Here is a 20,069-nt window from a genome sequence, read left to right as displayed (position 1 = left end):
GCAGCAAGACTTATATATAGTTCCGTGTGTTGTTGTGAACGTCAAGGCAGTTACAGGATTGCATTGTGTACCACCCCCTACCCCCTGTACCAGTGATGCAGGCGGGCAGATGTCAGACGAGATTGTGGACATAGGGCACTTGCCCTCCTGTGGGCATGCTCTGTTGTGGAACTGTCAAGCAACCCCAGCTCAGGTAGCAAACACCTAAGAGACGGACCTTGCTTTGGGGATTGTAAGTCCTCAGCCCACCCCCCTCCTGGACATCCATCCATAACAGGGTGACCCAGGACTGCCTACGACGTACAGGGCGTGCAGATGATGTCCACCTGCAGCTGCCCGGTGGTGTAAGTGTTTTGCTCCCCTATCATACCAGCATTCAGAGAGGCTGATGCAGGAGGACCACCATGAGTCCGAGGCCAGCCTGGGCTACATAGGTGACTCACAGAAAGAGTTAATAACAAGCAGAGACTGACCTTTGTAGCCATAGCTACAGGGTGGTGTAAGAGTGTGTGATCTGGTCCAGGCCCTCTCGGCCACGCAGGAGCTGTTTCTGCTCTGTGCTCTTCGAGATGCAGGTGAGCTGGGGTCTGGTCTGTGGGTTAGGAATCCCACAGCCTGTGCCCTGGACAGTGCCAGCTCCTCCTTAGTGTGTCACCTCAGAATCATTCGGTCATAGTGGAGTCCTACCTGTCTGAACTTCATTTCCTATCTTATGAATCCAGAGAGCAGGTGCCATCCAGTTTCTCTCTAGGTGGGGGAAAGTCACTGGCCAGTCCCAAGGAGGACTCTGATATGGTGTGCCAAGAAATGTCATCTGAGGCACATGTCACCATCTGTGTATCAGAAGGGAGGTGTGCCCACAACAGATAGCCCATCTACTGCTCCTACCCACCCCCACTGTTCTTACCCACCCCCCACTGCTCCTACCCCTCCACCCTCCCACTGCTCTTACCCACCCCCACTGCTCCTGCCCACCCCTACTGCTCCTGCCCACCCCCACTGCTCCTACCCACACCCTCCACCATATCCTCCCTTTCCTCGTCTACTCAGGCCTGCACACCTGCCAGTGCCCTGCGTGGAGCTCACCTGTGCTCAGCTGGCTGTGGGCAGCTCTGTGTGCAGAACTCCCTGAAATGAGGTTCTTTGAGAAGGAACCTCTGCATGGAGAGGCTTTGGGGCCTCCCTCCTTAGAGACAGGCGTGATGGTGGAGGGATAGCAGCAACCCTATGGCTGTGAGGACCAGGGCACCTGCTAAGGAGCCTGGGTAAGGAGCTGCAATGAACCTGAGGCCTGGGTGTGTCACTGAGATGTCACTGGTGATGTAGAAAGCTGTGCTCAGGACTAAATTCGCTGTCAGAGCTCTCCACGCAAGACGGGCAGCGGGCGGCGGGCTCATCCTCCATGACCCAGTTTCCTTCCTGGGAGCTTTCTGAGGCATCTCCCACTGAGAGGTCTGGCCCTGTCCTGATCGGTGAAGCTTTGGTGAGGAGATATACAGATATACAGCCCAGAGCGGAGCTTGGGGACCAGAGAGTAATAGATAAACCTGACCTATTTGTCTACAGAGCCAGGGACAAAGCCAGAGAAGTCCTGTGTCCAACCAGATGTGGTTCTCCTTACAGCCGATAGGTGGCAGTGTCCCTTTCCTTCTAAATAAAACCCAATCTAGACTCAGGGGGAAGAGCGTCTCAATGAGGGATTGTCTAGATCAGATTTACTGTGGGCATGCCTATAGGATTTTGTCTTGATGCCAAATGATGAAGAAGACCAAATCCAACAGTGGGCAGCCCCATTCCCTGCGTCTGGGCCCCGAATTGTTCTCATGGCAGAGAAGCAAGTGGCTGGAGCGGTATGCTTTTGTCTTTATTTCTCTCCGCTTTGACAGTGGATATGACTAACTGCTTCAGGCACCTGCCGTGACTTCCCCCCAATGATGGACAGTGCGACCTGGGATAAAGCCAAATACACCCCTGTAACTTTTTCAAAACCCACTTTAAAAAAAAAAAGATTTATTTATTAAATGTGAGTGCACTGTCGCTGTCCTCAGACACACCAGAAGAGGGCATCGGATCTCATTACAGATGGTTGTAAGCCACCATGTGGTTGCTGGGAATTGAACTCAGGACCTCTGGAAGAGCAGTCAGTGCTCTTAACCTCTGAGCCATCTCTCCAGCCCCCTCAAAACCCACTTTTAATGGTGGTTCTTAAACGCTTTAACCTCCCTTCTAGCCCCCCCTCCCCCAGAGGTAGTGGACAAGAAAGGACACAGGGGAAGTGGACCTGTTCAGAAATTGTTCTTTGGAGCAAGTCCTATCTGTGTTGTCGGGAAATCAGCAGTGCAGCTCGATCCACTCCCAAACTCTTCACAGACAGACAGCAGTTGGATAGGAGCAGCAGGTGGCACGACCTAGCAGAGACAGCCAGCCCTCAGGCACAGGACGAACCAATAGGAATGCAGATGTTCTTGGCTGTGCCTCTCAGCGGAGGGAAGATACAGGAACAACAAGGACTGCACAGCTAGCTCTATAAGCAAGTTAGCTCAGCGCACCTCCCTCACCACAGACAGACAGACAGACAGACAGACAGACAGACAGACACACACACACACACACACACACACACACACACACACACACACACACCACTTCCCCCCATTCCCCTACCCCCGTCACTGCTGCCCACCAGGGGAGCTGGGTGTGGGGGAGAGATGGGGTGTGGTCATCCTGGGTTCTATCAGGTACCCTCCACTCTAAAGCTGCTTTAACCCAAAGTGCTCACTAGGGGGCAGAGTAACCACAGCTAGCCACTGCTTCCACATCAGGCTAGGCTGCTTTTGGGAACCTCCCTATGAATGTCTGTGCACATCTCTGAAGATGCAGTCATCCACGTATGGGCGCCAAGCCCAGGCTTCCCAGATGGGATTCTGTGGAGAAAAGTGAAAGATGACCCATGTCTTTGCACTCTGTCTGAGTATGCTTGCACACCACCCATGGAGCTGATTGCTGTACACTCAGCCCTCAGCCCACAGAGCCAGGACTGGAGGGGCCACCTGCCAAGTGCAGAGGCTTACAGTTGTGGGGGCACTGAGGTGCTCACTGCTCAGTGCCCAGGCTCCACCTACCTGTGTTTCTAGTTTCTTCCCCTGGGAAGGAAATGACATGGCCCCAACAAAGCCTGTTGTCCAGTGAGCCAGCATGGACCTTCTGGAAGGTTCCCTCACCGGTGTGTAGGAGGTGGTACGGTACTGTGCTTCAGTGAAGAGGTCAGACTGTCTGCTGAGGGCTATAGGGCTGTGTAGGGCTGCTTAGGGACGGGGAAGAGAAGGCTGGGGGGCCGGCGTGGTTCATGGCTACAATCCAGGGGTCAGAAGAAGACTGCTCACTTTTTATTTGTCCTGCCTCTCCCAGACAAGGAGGCTGGAGGAAGGCTAAATTGGCATGGGCAGGCGTGGTCCGCCGGGATTGGAGCAACTAGGAATATGGAGGCAGCCAGCATTGTTCTCAGCCAGCATTTGGAGGTGTTTATTGATGGGCCAGGGATACCTTAAGTGGGCCTCCCATCAAGAGTGGCCCTGTGTCTGCCCTTCCTTCCTGAGAGAACAGACTGCTGTTCTGCTCTGGACCCTGATCTTTGTGCATTTTCCTTGTTGAAGTTTTAGAGTTTTTGATGGCTGTGCTGAAAGCTCATTGCCCCCTTTCCCTACCCACATCTCATTGTGAATGGTTGGAATCTATGTGGGTGCCATTTTGCTCTCACTAAATCCACGGCCCTCCAGTATGCGTGTGTAAGAGTCTGCTTCTTCCCTTCAGGACTCCAGCCCAGAGCGAGCTAGGCCTGACCCACAGGGCATAATTACAGCATAGCCTTGGTAGTCAGCTCTCTGCTTAGCTTGTTCCAAGTCCTGTGCTGATAGACGTGCTTTATCTCTGGGAATAAACACCATGGACATGTCCTGCCAACAGACTCTGCTACATCAGGTCCTGTTTCGTGCTGAGGTCCCAGAGGCGGGCAGAGAGAGATCTGTGCCTGATCTCCAGTCTCTCAAGACTCCTCTGAGAGGAAAAAGAACCTGGGGTTACCTGGAGGTCACAGCTTCCTCTGAAGCAGAAGAACCAGCAAGACAATGAACTGCTATCTTGGGGATTCTTTTGAATGAGCTCTCCAGGGACCTGGAAGCTGGGTGTATTGACAGTTCACTAAGAAAAGCTACAGAGGAGGCTTTAAGTGTGGCTTCCCAAATGCTGGGGAGACCTGCTTGTTCCTCGGTCTTTCATGCAGTGCTCTGAGATGGGGAACAGAAGGCACGTCAAGACCTCATGTCCAAGGAGCCATGACGAGTTCTGGGTTTTTTTTTTTTTTCATCTCTCATCCTCAGGATTTGGAACTAGCCTAGTCTGCTTGTGAGACTGTGATAAAAGGTCACAAACTGAAGAACAGGCGTTCTAGAGGACAGGCAGCCTGAGGTCAGCACTAAGTGGGCGCCTTGCTGAGCCACATCCTCACACACACTAGCTTGAGGCAGAAGGACAACGGGGAGGGACACCGAGGGAAGGAGCATCATCCCAGGAGCAGAGAAGGGTGCCTGGCTCGGTTACCTACAAAACCACACATCTGAGGAAAAACCCAGGGGTCTGGGACCCCTAAATCAGACTTAGGAAGAGTCGAGCAAAGGACTTGGTCTGGATTCTTATTTTGCTGCATGGCCAAGGCAGAGGGGGTCTGCAGAGGACCCCACAGGATTAAACGAGGGACTTGGAATCTCAGTAGAGATCCCTGGCCTTTGGCCCGAGTGAACCAGATCACAGTCGGCATCAGAGAATCTGGACATCTGGAAGCGGCCAGGCAAGAACCTACGTTTTTATTAAATGGAGTGCATCCTTGAAGAGGAGATGCTAAACCATAAAACCTTTAGGAAAACCAGTAAGCAGCATTTACAACCCAGAACTGACATTAATAACACCATTTAATGACAAAGGTGCCCATTAAAGAAACACTTCACACATCTGACCTTATCAAATCTCGAATTTTGTGCGCCGTGGACAGCCGTGTTAAGCAGACAAGCTACAGACGGGGAGGAAAGACGCACAAACCACACATCTAGGGAGGAACTGGACAGCCTCAAACTCAACCACAGGAGCAGACCGCCCCGTCGCACGGCAGCTGTACAGGTCGACAGTCCTCGTCCAGCACAGCAGTTAACACTGAAGGCAGTGGCCATCCAAATGCCGGAGAGCTTGGCGAGACAGGCTCGCCCGTGCGCTGACTCAAACATCCATGGCAACTCTGAAGAGAAAACATGCAGATTTCCCAGAGCTGGTGAAGGCCACAGTGGGGAGAGGGGCTCACTTCAAGAGGTGGATGAGCACGCTCGATCACCCAAATGCAGGTGCTTATAATATGTGCTCATAATTAGCTTTCTCTGTAAAACTAAAACCTGTAAAGAAACCAGATGTCCCTTGGTGATGGACTGGTCAGATCTCAGAGCATCTGCATATGGAATACGGTCCGGACTGTGACTCAGCCGAGAGGGAGAGAGCTTGGGGCTCTCCTCCTCTGAGGAACCTCTGTGCTCCCAAGGAGCCTGTGCTATAGGACCCCACTCACACGGCCTGCTTCCTGTGTACAGTGGAACATCTAGGGTCCTGGACAGAGGGCACGGGAGGGGCTAGGAATGCCATCAAGGGCAGCTCAAGGTGCCCTGGGTGGCCAGTGTCTACTGCCCACTGTTTCCATCCTAGGGATTTTTTTGTTGTGATGTTGTGATGTTGAGCTGAGGTTTGGGGGCTCTGCCTCTTCCTTCCCGACCCCCAACATCTACCTGCTATTATCAAAGAAAACCATGCATGGCCTCACCCTCTGTCAGCAATTCCCCCTGAAGTGCTGCCTGGGCAGACTTGTCCTGCACAGATGCCGAGGTGAGAAGAGACAGGTGACCTTTCAGAGTCATGACCCCCACTGGCTTGTAGTAAACACTGGCCCCAGCTGTACAGGTTTTTGGCTTGGGTAGCTGTTAACCGGGACAGGTTAACCCAAGGCCAGTGACCTTGACGTCAGCCTTTGAAAACATATGTTCCAAGTTAAGGCACTACTAAATGTGATTCTAAGAGTAAAGTCATTGTTTGACCGTCAAGCAGAATGTTGGTAAGTGGAGGAACAGAGAGCAGGGAGAGTCTGAGGTTTCCCGGTGCCCAGACGCAGTGCAGGCCGCTCTCCTGCTGGGCAGGTGCCTGGCGGCCAAGTGCAGCACTGTGCTGTGCTGTCCTGTGTCACTGTTTCTGAGATCCCAGGGTGATCGTGGGCACGTTTTGTCTGCACTGCTGCGAGTCACTTCCACTAGTGGGAACAGAGAGGAAGTTTCACACTTGAAGAAACACAGAGCGCACACACCAGGCCTCTGTTGCCTTGTCAGAAGGAGCAGTCGGAATTTAGGCTGAGCACTTCGTGTGTAGGTAGGTGTTTGGCCATATTTGATGAAATTGAAAACAAACAATAAGATAAAATGTACGTGGTCTACTGTTGCACCTGTGAGCAGGGCTTGCCGACTACAAGCTGGTGTTTTCCAGAAGTTACTGAAGCAATGTGACGACGTGCTGTGGCCATCTCACTGTGTCCCTGTAGCGGGTGTAGAGCTGAGACCTATGGGCTGGACTTCAGCATGTGAACTGTGTCTCTCCCAAGGCAGCCCGCATGTAGTCATCCTCCCTCTTCCAAACTCCACCAGCAGATTGTCCTGTCCATTCGCTTCTGTGCCGAGGACAGGAGCCTCAGCAGGTCACAGGCTGTGGCTCAGGGACTCTCCAAAGGGCTTTGCTCCCTCCTCCCCCGGGTGCTTGCTCCCTTTAGGAGATAAACCGCCATCTTGCATCTTTTAACCCAGCCTTGTTTTGGACTCGGCATGACTTTTATGAATTTGAAAGGATGTTTCCAGGTTGACTTGCTATCAGGATCTGGGGGAGGGTCAATGGTCTGGCCATTGAGATGCCGGAAGATAATGCCGTGGGCATGCACAGCCTATGACAGAGGCAGATGGGTCACCTCTCATCTGAGGAGCTCACCACAGGGCAGAACGGTTCCTTCCTGTCTGTGGCCACCACGTGCCCTGAGTGGATATTGGTGTGGGTTCTCTCTCACAGTCAAGCTGAGGACCTGCCCTGTACAATGAACCCATGAAGGGTAGGGGAAGCCACAGAAAGAAGTTCCTGAGCCACCTCAAAATCCAAGGGTGATGTCTGGAAAGAAAGGGAAGACTCACTCCTGCCGACTGGCCATCCAGTAGACTGGCCATCCTGGAGCCTTGGCCCTATTTTGACTCAGCTGGTTTCCAGCTTCCCTGGGGCAGCAGCTCCCCCCACATCTGTATACAGATGTTCCATAGTCCCCACCCCACCTCTGTACTTCAGACGTGTCACTCAGGGTTCCCCCCACTTGTGTCATAGATGAGCTGCTCTGGCTTTCCTGTCAGAAAAGCTGGATTAGGAGCCTTCCAGACTCTCTGAGATCCACTCAGCCTACTGCCTGCAGCATACCCAGAGGACTGGGCAACAGGCACTGTGGACTGAACCCCACTTCCACTCTCTAGTTCCTGAGTGTGTGTCAGTCTGCAGGCTTTCTGTGTGCTAGGTCTGCCTTGAGACCAGTCCCGCCTGGATTTCGATTGCCTGCATTTCGGCTTCGAGCAGAGCTGCTCTTGGCACCACTGTCTCTCATGCTGAAGTCTGCTACACCTGTCCCATCACCCTAGACACTAGGTGCTGCAGTAGTGGGCTCCTTCTACCTAGCAGCTCCTGCCTCTCAGTGACAGCGGCCGGTCCTGCTCCTGCTCTGGCCACTGCAGGGAGCCCCCCCTCTCTGGGAGCAAAAATATTGCAAAGCGGCTGTTCTCCTCAGTCCTCTTGTCCCCTCTGGCCCCTGCATTTCGTCACCTGTTGCCACAAACTACAGGCGTTTGTGCTTACTGTTCAGCACAAGGAGGGGCGCTACCCTGAATGCTCAGAACAGGCACCAGGGACCCTGTCTAGGGACTCGGCTCTCAGGGTCATTGTGAAAACTGCCTCCTTAGGTTCCTCCAGGGCCATGGGGAGTCAGCCTGGTGCTAAGCAGGACCTTATGCTGTGTAGTGTCAAGCCAAGCCTGTGAAAGATGTCATGGCTTGCTGGTTAGCCCCCACCCCCAAGGTAGCCCAGGAGACTCAGGGAATGTGGGTAAATGAGGTTGGGGTGGGAAGAGAAAAATGTGTCTGGGACATGAAGAGGGCAGCCTCCCTCGTGGTGGTGGTCTCTGTCCAATCACTCAGCATTGTATCCATACGTCGTTGTCGTCGTATCTCGTGAGCTGTCAAAGATCGCACACATTGGAGGGATGAATCTGCAGCAGAACCCAGCAGGGAATGTCAAGCCTCAGTCATGAGTCCTGCAGGATAGAAGCCAAGGGTCCCACGTACCCCACAGAACGTGGCCAGGAGGTCAGAACAAGACAAGCGGTCCACAGATGGGTTTGGGGTGTTTCAATGGCTCATCTCACACTGTGATGTTAGCTGGCGTTGACTGGATACTCACTACTGCCGAGCTGATGGATTTGTTTGGTTTGGAACTGAGTTTCCCCAAGGCTGTGTGCCTAAGGCTCCGTCCCAGCGCAGCAGCGTTCAGACGTGACTGTGGGAAGTGACTGGATTATGAGGGCTCAGACCTCACATCAGGATTATTCCTCGGATGGCTTTGTTCTGATAGGCTACAGAAAGTAACAGAAACGTAGAGGGGCGTCTCCGCTTGAAGGGAGTGGGTCTGTGGGGGCTCTATCTCTGTCTCCCAGCTATGGGAGGCAATGTTCAGCCAGTTAAGCAATGGGCCCAGGGGACTAAAGCTTGAGCCCTCTGACCCTGTGAGCCCAGACAAACCTCTCCTCTCTTAAACTGTTTTCTATGGGTGTCTTGTCACACATGGTTCAGATAGACTTAATCCTCAGAAGAACCCATGGTATAGGCATTTTGTGACTCAGGGTGGGCAGCTGAAGCAGAGAGAAGCTCCTTAAAGTTTGCCTTCCTAACCAGAGGCTGAGCTGGGATGAGAACCCAGATGCAGCTACCACTGGACAGTGGGTCGCAACCTGTGGGTCACATATTAGATATCCGGCATATCAGATATTTACAGTATGATTCACAACAGCAGCAAACTTACATTTATGAAGTAGCAACAAAAATAATTTTAAGCTTGAGAACCACCACTCTAAAGGGCACTGCTTTTCCCCCAGAGAGCAGTTCAGAACTGTCAGAGTCACATGTGGAGGTCAGGGGACAACCTTAATGAGTCAGTTTCTCCTTTTCCCATGTGGGTCCCACCCCGGAAACTGAACTTGCACTATCCAGATTTGCCCTCACCCCCTGAGCCATGTCTCTCCTTACAGGCACGGTCATCAGTCTGCCCGGGTGGCATCACACTCACTTAGGACATTCAAGGCCAACCGCACACCCTGTTGTGGGGTCTTTGTGGTATCTGGAGAGGTGATTCTGAAGGGCAAGGGGTGGTGACTCTGGCCAGCTGGGAGTTGTGACCTGAGAAACACCTACCTGCTTTTTATCTGGGGTTGCCCTCTCTTCTACTGAACTGTGGCTGTGGCCTCTGGAGATGGGTGACCATCCAAGGGGCACTGGCCCCAGCTGGGTCTGACTTCAGGAGCTCTAACGGTGTGTGTATCCTGTTGAGTCCTGGGATGCTGTGCTGCATCTAAAAATCTCACTCTCTTTTCCTCAGATCAAGGATATGTTACAGTTAAAATGGGCCACACCGGGAAACTTCCCTGTGGACACCACATCACACCACACCACACCACACCACACCACACCACACCACACCACACCACACCACACCACACCACACCACACCACACCACACCACACTTGAGGAGTGGCAGAGCCCTTGTGCTCAGTCTGAGTGGCTCTGACCACGTGGGCCCACTTGCAGTCTGCCCCGTGGGAAGCCTGAGAAACACCCCACACCCCTGCAGGACAGTGTTGTCAGCACCTGTGCCCTGGGGAGGTCTTTCCAGTCACAGAGATGGACCTTGGCTAGCAGCTGTAGACAGGAAGCTAAGAACAATGAGTATTTCTAGACCCAGCTTGGTCTTCATGCTGGGGGGGGAGTGGACACCAGGCGCCAGGGGAGTGTGGGTCCTGGTGGAGCAGAGCAGCCTGGTGCTGCGGAGCCGCTCTGAGGCCTCTCTCTGTGTTTACATCCGTGAAATAGGACACGCTGCGTGGTTCATGTGTCGCTCTCATTTCAACCAGCGATGCTGCCTGCCTGCAGGTTATGGATTCCGTACCAAATGGAGCAGCTGCCACATGCTCACACAGGAGAACACTTGGAGAAAATCAGTTGTGCAGCGTTTTCTTATCACTGCAGGACTTTACCTCACACTCCCTGAGCCTTGTTTGCCTTACGTGGCACTATTTCGTCATCAAGGTTGTGTGTTTGTAAAGCATAAACACAAGCAGGACCACTCCACCAGCTCCTTCCGTGGCTTCTAGATCCCTCCATGGGATGTCTGTGAGCCACAGCTACCGTCCTCCTGAACTCACCTCCTCACTGCTTGTCTCTCGATGTTATCACTTGCCAGCCAATAAAGACCTGGACCTGTGTGGCTCTGCCCAGGCCTGCGTCAGTCAGCATTTCTCAAGTGAGATCAGGAGACGTCTGGACAGAAGCTGGCATCCGCTGGCTTGTTTTCTTGAACTGGCTTACATATTGCGTGGCCCAGGAAGTCAAGACTCTGAGGCAAGGACTCTGAGCAGCACTTGGAGGCCGAACTCCCTCATTGCCGGGGACTTCTTTTTCTTTCGGCCTTCTAGGGGTTTGAGCCACACCCTGGAGGCTCATCTGCTTTACTCTAAGCCCTGAGACTGCAAGTGCTCTTAGCCACATCTACAGGACACCTATGCAGTGTCTGAGCCAGCACCTCAGCAGCTCCTGCCCCTCCCACCAGCTCACAGCCTGATTTCCCACTTTAGCTGCTGTCTCCCATACCCATGGTCTGACCTGCACAGGTCCTCTGCACCCCAAGTCTCACCGCCCCAGAAGAAACTTAGGCTCCCATTGTGAACCTCGATCCCCACAGTTTTCCCCTGTCCCTGCCTAAGACTGCCTAGAGTCTACTGAGACCTCCTTTCTGCAAGGTCTGCAGACCCCACGGGAGCCATGGACACCAAGGATCTCAGGATGAAGGCTTGGGCTATCTCAAGACACTTAGGATGGAGGTTTGGGCTATCTCAAGACACTTAGCTTCAGTGGACAGGTCCATGGTGCCAATGTACACACCTGCCTGGCTGGGCTTATGGTTCAGCTCAGTAGTGCAAAGATCTTTATGAAGTCAATCCAGAACAGGCAGAGCCTCTGCTTTATGGGTTCTGTGTTGGGAGGAATGTTACTCCTGTTTTTTTCTCTCCAGCACGGACAGTGCTAGACTCTCCTCCTCACACCTATCCGTCCACGTGCCTCCCTCGCCCCTGTGCCTAGGGAGTCAGTTTGTCAGTTAAATATACACACTACCATCTGGATCCCTCATTAAAACTTCTTGGATATGGTGTGACATCAGCACGTCCTTTGTTAAGACAGCACTGTCTCCCTACTCTCCTGGCACCAACTCTTGTGCTTGGGGGCTTCCTCTCTCCTGGGCTGTCACTTCTTGAGAACAGAGTGTCCTTTGTTCCTGCAGTGAGGTGAGCAAGCCATCCTGACGGGGTGGGGGGTGGAGGGGATTGTTTTCCAAGGCGTTCATCCAAAACAACAGAATGTAAGGAAGCTGCCCATTGTTCCATGGCTCCTGGCTGTTACAAGGCCTTTCCAGTGTTGACTGGTTCATCTTCATGGTTCTGTTTTCCCACCATTGAGTGGATATCCCATCCCCTTCTTGGACAAAGGCAATATCTGTTGGCAGGTTCTGCTAACTGCTCCTCATAAGTCATAGCTACTCTCTCATACAATGTTCCACAGTTAGCCAAGGTCTCCGTGCCTCCTGACAGAGCATGGTGCTATGGCCCCGTCCTCCTACTCCCTGGGGACTCCTAGAAGTTAGCTTTAGGATATCAGCCATGACACATAGGCACCTGGCCTTTGTCTGGGATGAAAGCATTTTGGATGAGTGTGTGGTTTGGGGAGTCCTTCAAATGCCTTGACTTTCTCATGGGTATATGGGAACCACTTCATAGTCTAGGGCTAGTACTAGGATCTCCCCAGATCTCCTTAGAGCTGCCTTTTGTAACACTACCAAGGAGCCTCTTAATCCTGTGTCCTGCCCTCTTTCTCTGTTGGGCCATTCTGGTTGCTTTGTTGAGCCTCAGAAAGCGGTGTCCAGTTCACCCAGGGCAGAGGGCAGGGCAGCTGCTCCTTCCTGTCTGCCTCCATGGTGGTGCTGGCTCCTGTTGCTATTCTAACAAAACGTTGCAACACAGTGGCCACACCATTGCAAGCTTGCTACATGGAGTTCCAGAAATGTCAAGCTTAGGCACAGTCAGGATTAGTTCCTCATGGGAGTCCTCAGGGGGAACCCAGCCCTACTCTGTTCAGTTTCTTTTTGACTTGGAACTCCATTGCTGACCTCCACCATGTCTTCCCATCCCCCTGCCTCAGAACTACTTGCCCCCCTATGGTAGACAGAGACATCATGGTCTCTAGATAATCCACAGCAGTCTCCCATATGTGACTGCCATATGTGGCACTCAGACTGACTCCCATATGTGGCAACTCAGAGTCAAAGAGCACACCTTTAGGCCTTAATCAACAGTCCCACCGGCCGTCCATTAACTGAAGGTCTTGCCACAGCTGTTAGTGGACAGCCTGTTAGTGGACAGCCTGTTAGTGGACAGCCTGTTGTTCCCCACTGCAGGGGGCCCTCCGGACTCCAGGGCTTGGGCTACAGAGATGGAGACGAGTGTGGATCTCAGACTGACAAGGAAATTCAAGTCCTCTTCGCTCCCTACCCTTCCCTTCCTGGAGAGTCTGGATCCACTGCCCCATCTGTGGTCACTCGCTGTGGCTTCATGGGATACCTACATGGAACTCGTAAGAAACTTCCCAAAGGCAGATGAAACCTGTTGGGTAGCTCACATAAAGCAGAGCCTAAAAGAATGGACTCAGAGTAATGTAGGAACTCCAGTAGGAGTCCATCTTGCTGAAGTGAGCTGGATCCACGTGTCTGCGGCTCTAAGCCACACGGTGGTGAGGCGTCCACTGCATGGTCTGTGCTGGACACAGTGCCTGGTTCTCTGAGAAAAACCCCCTGGCTGGCACTAGGCTGGCATGAAGAGCCTCTTGGAGCTGGGTTGGGTCCCCTGCACTCTTGAACATGAGGAACCGTGCCTCCTTCCCAGAGCACGGTGTCTGGGACACTACTGCATGTGACTGAGGCCGGTCCTAGCCTCTTCTCCAGCTGTCCTGGCTGACATAAAGGGTCTCAACCTTGTCCTCTCCTGCTCCCCTCTTTGGGAGTCCCACAGGCTGGGGATGAGCTAGAGGCCTCCCTTTCCCAAGGCAACACCCTTCATCTCTTGCACACGCAGGCTGCTCGTCTCTAGTTTTGGGTGCTAAGTCCTGTGATACAATCTTGTCCCAATCCAGTTGAGGTCACAGCTGACCCCGTATGTGACCCTGTGGTGAGGTCACAGCTGACCCGGTATGTGACCCTGTGGCAGTCCTCAAGAGCAGTAACTCCTGCATGAGGTCTGGATCCATGGAATTCACACCAGGACTACAGCAACTTGCCTTCTTCTCGGGTTTCAAGAGGGTTCAGGTGCCCAACTCCACCTCACTGCTGAGGGAACTGGGGCGTTTGCTAAACTCCATAATGGCTCCCTAAAAAACAAAAGCTTCTTGTCCAGCAGGGTGGGTGAGGCAAGCTCTTGAACCTCCTGTGCTGTTGGGGTAACCTGATGTCTCTGCCCCCTGTCCTTCTATTGACTCTGATCTTCACTACTACTTGTACTGGGGATTGTAATAGTTTTTTGGGGTAGGGGTCCCATAGTTTGCCTTCTATTTGAGGTCACTGAAACACCTTAGCTCGTAAAGCCCAAGCCCAATCATTTAAAAACTTTAGACCCCAGCCCCAAAGCTTGTGCCAGCATAGGCTCAAAAGCCAGAGGAGTACAGTGAGAGCAGATCCATGCTCTCCCTTTCCAGCTCCTCTCTGGAGCAACATCTCCACACACGTGTGTACTCATGGGGATGCACAGGCACAAGAGTCCACCCATCATGCATATACAGCTACACAAACACGCAAGGATGTGGACTTCTTATCTGGTGAAGTGGTGTTGTCCCCTGGAGGTCTGCAGATTCTGCCCTGTATAGGCATCTGTAGGATCCCTAGATCTGAGTCACCTCTGTGAGGAGCTTGAATGGGTGACTGCATTATAGTTCCCAAAGCTGGCATTGAAGCCTGACACGTGGGCAGACACCCTACCCAGAGCTGTCAGTCCTTCCTGCTGGGATTGAGGGCCGATGCGTCTCCACCTGGGCAGAGACCAGCCTTCCTCGCTGGAAGCTTGTATTCTAATCCCACTCGTGAGCTCTCCAGAGTGGGCAAGGGAAGCCTTTGCCGTGGTGCTTCATAGGACTCCGAGTCCCCATGCTGCCTGCCACCCTCAACACAGCCATTCTCTGAACTCAGAATGTGGGCCTGTATCTTCACCCTGGCTTTGGAATGAGATCCTAGAGGGTAGGAAAGGTAGATCCAGCCATGCCCCCACTCTGGACCAGACCAGCCTGGCACAGGGACCACATTCATTCTCCCTGCCAAGGTCCCCAGGACTGCCTGAGAGGGATTTGGTGACAAAGTTCCAGAGTACATGACAGCAGGGACAGAATGGGGGGACCGAGGGACTGAATGGTTCTGGAGGCTGTGGTCTCTCTGTTAGCCTGACATTGACCTGAGTATAGGTTGCCCAGACAGCTCTGCAGTGTTCCCTGCATGTGACAGAAATAACCTCACTCACTCAGAGAAACTTCAGGAGTGTCTAGGGAGTGGCCGGCACACTCTCTACTATCAGGAAAAATGTCTTCCAGCACCTGTGGGAACCCCAGTGCCAACATGCTGCCCTGGGTTCTCTCTGGGTGGAAATGCGTTTCTGGAAACAGTGTCGGGCCCTACCTCAAAGCTACGTGTGTCACCTGATGTGGAAATAGGTCCTGCAAGGGAGAGGCTGACTCAGAGGCCAAGAGCTTCAGGAATGGGAGGACATGGCAGGGTGACCCGGATGAGACCTCACACCCTCAGGGAAGCCAAGAGTGGAAAGACCCCTCCCATGGGCTCAGACTGGGCATGAAACACCTCTTCCCAGCCTCCAGAGAGTCTCCTCAGCGCTGGTGGCTTAACGCATAGCCACAGGGTCCTAGGGATGGTGCAAGTCCTCTGTTTGCCTGTTTATCTCATATGACCATAGTCACTCTGCCAAGATGCTGCTGAGGGGGCCACATGGAGCCAAAGTAGGCTAGCACCACATGACCTCACACTGAAATCATCGGAAAACCTGGCTGGGAACTTACTGACCGCACCAGAGTGCGGAAGGGTTCGCGGGACTAAGATGTGGTTCCCTCCACATCCAGCTGGTACAAGCATCTCCCTCTCCCATCCAGGCAAATGACCTCTGTGGAGACCAAGCTTACGTCTCTTTCTCGCTCATGACCCTTTCTTGGCTGTGCTGGGCCTGGGGGGGGTTGGATGCGCCCCCAGCAATGCGCTCCGTGCAGAGGGCCTGTAGTGAGTGCTGCGGAGGAGGAATCGGACACCTTCGTGTCTTCCTACAATGTCAGAATGTACCGGACAGCAGCAAACTCACAAGCCAGGTCTGTCCACCCAGCTGCGACTGGCCAAGCAGTCCCAGCTGCCCCGATAGCTGGTGAGGGCGAGTGCAGGCTTTCCCTCCGCTCTCACTACTGGTGCTACGACCCCATTACACCTTGTGTAGTAACTGTGTGTCATGGGAAAGGTGCAGAAGTGCTCAGGGCTTTAGGCAGGCTTTCCTGGAGGTGCGGCAGGGCTGGTGGAGGTGTAGTCACCGCGGGTGGTGAGTATGGTATGGAGGATCCGGGAGAACAGGCTCACACGGCTGTTTCCGGCTGTTGGGTAGATGTGCTTCAGGGTTGAGTCCAGCAAGATGCGGGACCATGGCGACTGCAGAGGCAAGACATAGGCCTGGGTCTGGACTGAGGGTTAGACAGACCAGTAAGGACCCAGCTGAGCTACAGCCCTGGGAACAGGAGAAGTTCTCTGCCTGCCGGTAGCTCTTTGCTGCAGACACCGTGGCAGATGACAGACTTGTAGGCCACTGCCATCACAGCGTCACACGTTGCCCTCTTTTTGGGGTCCAGGTGAAGGTGTTGAACCCTCCCATGGTCTGGTGTGGTCAGTGAGTTCCCAGCCAGGTTTTCCTGGCATTTTCAGTGTGAGTTCGTATGGTGCTGGTCTACTTTGGTAGGTTTACGGGGTCCGTTACTCTCAGGAGCAAGCTATGCACCAGCCTGGTTCACAGCCGCTATTGGGTGTCTGTTTGCACTGTAAGGGGCAGGCTCACACTGCCTCTGTGTTTGTACTCAGAATGAAGCCAAACCGAGTTATTCAGGGCAAGGGACAGCCGGAAGCCTGTTTTCGTCCAGTATGGAGTGCCTTAGAGCACAGCCGTCTGATAGCAACACCTGTCGTGGATACTGTGGCTTTACAATGTCTGTCTGCTCCTCAACTGCGCTTACCACAGCCTGTGCCCCAACAGACACACACACACACACACACACACACACACACACACACACACACACACACACACATACACACACAGCCTGCCAAGTCTATCCTCCAAGCATGGCCTCAGTGGATTTATCTCCTTTGAAAACCTGCTTCTTCTGCATGGCTACCCAGCATGAACTAAATGTGCTCTAACGCTGGTTCCTGCTTGCGTTCTGTGTGTTATATGTGTTCTAGATATTGACAAATTCCACTTCAAGGCTGAGGTGCTAAAATGAATTTTTAAAACTGTAATCTTCCTGGCAGATATCCTAAAGAGACATATGTGTCCCTTGATCTATCGGACTATTGGAACGATGGAAAGAAATGGGACTTTCCGCAGGAATCTCTTGCTAGGAGAAGGAAAACAGCCAGCCAGGGGGTGCTGTGTCCCAAAAGAGTCACGGCTTGTGTGTGGGACCACCTTTCCACGCCTAAAGCCCAGGCAACAATGAGTCAGTGGGCAGGAGACTTGAGCCAGACAACTGAATCATGCATATTTGTTGTTTCCATTTAAACCGTACCCTCATTTCAGGATCCTGGGGGTGCGCTGGGCGGTGGTAGTGCATCCTGGGTCTTTTTACCCTCTTCTCAGCAGAGCCACGGTGAAGAAATCTTTTTCCTGCTTTTCACACTGATTTTTAAATGGCTTATTGGGGGCGGGTGGGCAAACCTGCCTTGTTGGGGCACAGGCAGTGACCCTGTGTTTGGTAAGAGGATTGCACACATTAAAGTATGTGCCTATTCTGGAAACTTTAAAACTCACCACCACCTTTGTCTGTAACTGCTGGGCATGCAAACCCTTGCATATGTGTTCACACGTGTGGAGGCCAGAGGTCTGTATCAATCTGGCTGTCCAATAAACTCCAGGGGTCTACTGGTCTTCACTTAAGCTGGTGACAACTCTGACGTTCCAGGGTCCATATGAAGAGTCTTAACCTCCTTGCAGGGAGGGAAAAACTTGTGTGCAGCTGAGCCCAAGCCCTGCCCCTCCCACAACTCCACCTCAGAAGGGGTGGTTCCTCCAGGCCAGCCCACACCACACTGGGTCTGCTTTCCTCCCCCCACCCCTCCTCCTCTCCTGTGGCTGTTCTTCCAGAATAGTTGCTAGGGAACGGCTGGTATCCAGGTGTAGCCTTACAGCATCCGCCTCCTCCTGGGGCCTGGCCAGAGGTTGAGCTGCTCCTAGGGCCCCTTTGTCCCACAAGCCAGGCAGAGAGAAAGAAGGAAAGAGGCCGCCTCTGGGTCACCAATTCTCTTGGAGCTGCTGGGGGGCGGGGCTTACCTTGTGACCTGGGCAACCGCTGAAACACCAGAGATCATTTTAACCCAAATACCTTGGCAAGACAAATACTTGATTTTAAGTCAGAATCAGAATCCTGCCCCAATGGGGGACACTACGTGTTCTTTCAGGGATATTTTAGAGCAAAAGCCAGGGTTTGAGGCTGGAGAGATAGCTCCAGGGTGAAGAGCTCTGGCTGTTCTTCCAGGCTTCCTGAGTTTGATTCCCAGAACCCGCATGGCAGTAATACAACCCTCTTTAATTCCAGTCCTAGGGCACGGACACCCACTTCTGGCCTCTGTGGGCATCAAGCACACATACGGCGAACAGATTTACTTGCAGACCAAACACCCATACACATAAAATAAGGAAATACTACTTTAAAAAAAAAAAAAGCCAGGTTCTTGCATCCCAACAAGCTAGGCTCAGCCACCCACCTCAAACTGCCCATTAAAGAGATGAATATCACTGGCCACATTGGAGGTAAGGGGTCCGGTGACCTTTATCTGTCTTTGGGGTACAAACATGAGTTTAGGTTTAAACAATAAGGGTTGGGTAGGGACAAGAGGTGTGCATAATTAAGTAGTCCAGGTCTTGTGGTCTCGTGAGGGCTTGGGCTCACAAGGTGGTCTTCTGAACTCTTCACCTTTGAGGAGACAGGGTGGCTCTCTCAAGATGACAGCTGCTGCCCCTGGTGTGGCCTCACCAACACTGGGTGCTGGGCTGTCCTGTGAGCTGGTGCTATTCTGGGAATCTGAGTTGCATTGATTACTTTTTTGGTAGCTGTAACAAAATACCTGAGGAAAATCAACTTAATGAAGAAAAGGGCTTATTTTGGCTCACAGGGTGCCATCCCTTCATCGGGAAGTCACTGTCAGAGGAAGGCAGCTGGTCACGTGTTGCATCTGTCAGAAACCAGGAGTGCTGGGTGCACATCTCCTTTGTACTCAGTTCAGGACCCCAGCTCAGGAACAGTTGAGGGTTCTTCCTGCCTTAAGTAGCCCGGTCTAGAAACTCCCTCAAAGGCTTGTCACCCAATAACCCTAGACCCTGCCAAGTTCAATTTCCACACTGACCGTCCCTCAAGGTGGCTCAAGAGGAAGGCTGAAGACTCCAAGGATGATGACTCATGTCTGCACCTACAGCCAGAGCGAGGCAGGGACACCGGCCCTTCCTGCTTCTGCTGCTCTGTGACTCCAGGCAAGCAGCTTGGTCTCCTGCATCCCTATCCCATCTGTTCCCTAAGTGCAGGTTCCTTAGCATGACAGGGAGAGGGCCACACTGCATGTCCGCCACCAGGAGAATGGAGTCAGTGCCTACCATGTGTGCTTCCGAGAAGGCACAGAACACAGAGGCGCTCCGGGATGCTCCGTCCACAGGGCAGTTAGGACAGGAGGCAAACGCTGTCACCTTTCCCTTTGGTTCTGGCTTTGAGATGGGATGATGTCAGCAGTGTCTGTCAGAGCGTGAACCAGATGACTTCTATGGAAGTGCACACAACAAGCCAGATCCACCCACAGGCCATGAGACCTTGGGGGTCTGCCCCGAGGAAGCCTGGCTGCTCAGAAACACTCTTAGAAAGACATAGGCCTGTCCCTGTGGGGCTGGTGGAAGGCAGGGCCTACACTCAGCACTGCCCTGGTGACGGCTTCTCTGAGGCTGGAGCCCCCAGCTTGGCATGCATGGGGCAGGGGCTAGCAGAGAAGGTTCTGGAGCCGAGGGCACAGGCAAGTTCAGTTCCCCAGAGTCTGTTTTCAGATGACACACGTGTCCAAGTGTTAACTGACCCGACGCCTGGGACCACAGGCTCAGGGTTTCAGCGCTGCATAGCTGGGGTCTGCTTGTCCATGTGGTGACTCACTGCATCTACGCCACACCTCTGAAGTCTCCCTTCCTTTGCTCCATGAGATTATTTAAAACCAAAGCACCTCCGGTGTTCGAGGGCTTAGTTTTCAGAAAAGCAATAATTTCTATTATCTTACATTTTATCTATATGTTGTTATTACACATTGATTTGGGGACTTTAGC

The 20,069-nt window shown here is 52.9% G+C and overlaps 1 protein-coding gene across 6 annotated transcripts in view; it reads left to right on the top strand.

Annotated features, from left to right (window-relative positions):
* Mcf2l (MCF.2 cell line derived transforming sequence-like) overlaps positions 1–20,069 on the top strand; it is a 145,625-nt gene that overhangs the window by 18,662 nt on the left and 106,894 nt on the right. The gene's annotated exons all lie outside the window — the stretch shown is intronic.

Source organism: Rattus norvegicus, chromosome 16 (genome assembly GCF_021556685.1).
Source record: "Rattus norvegicus strain SHRSP/BbbUtx chromosome 16, alternate assembly SHRSP_T2T, whole genome shotgun sequence".
NCBI classification, from domain to species: Eukaryota; Metazoa; Chordata; class Mammalia; order Rodentia; family Muridae; genus Rattus; species Rattus norvegicus.
This window is presented reverse-complemented; position numbering and strand designations above follow the sequence as displayed.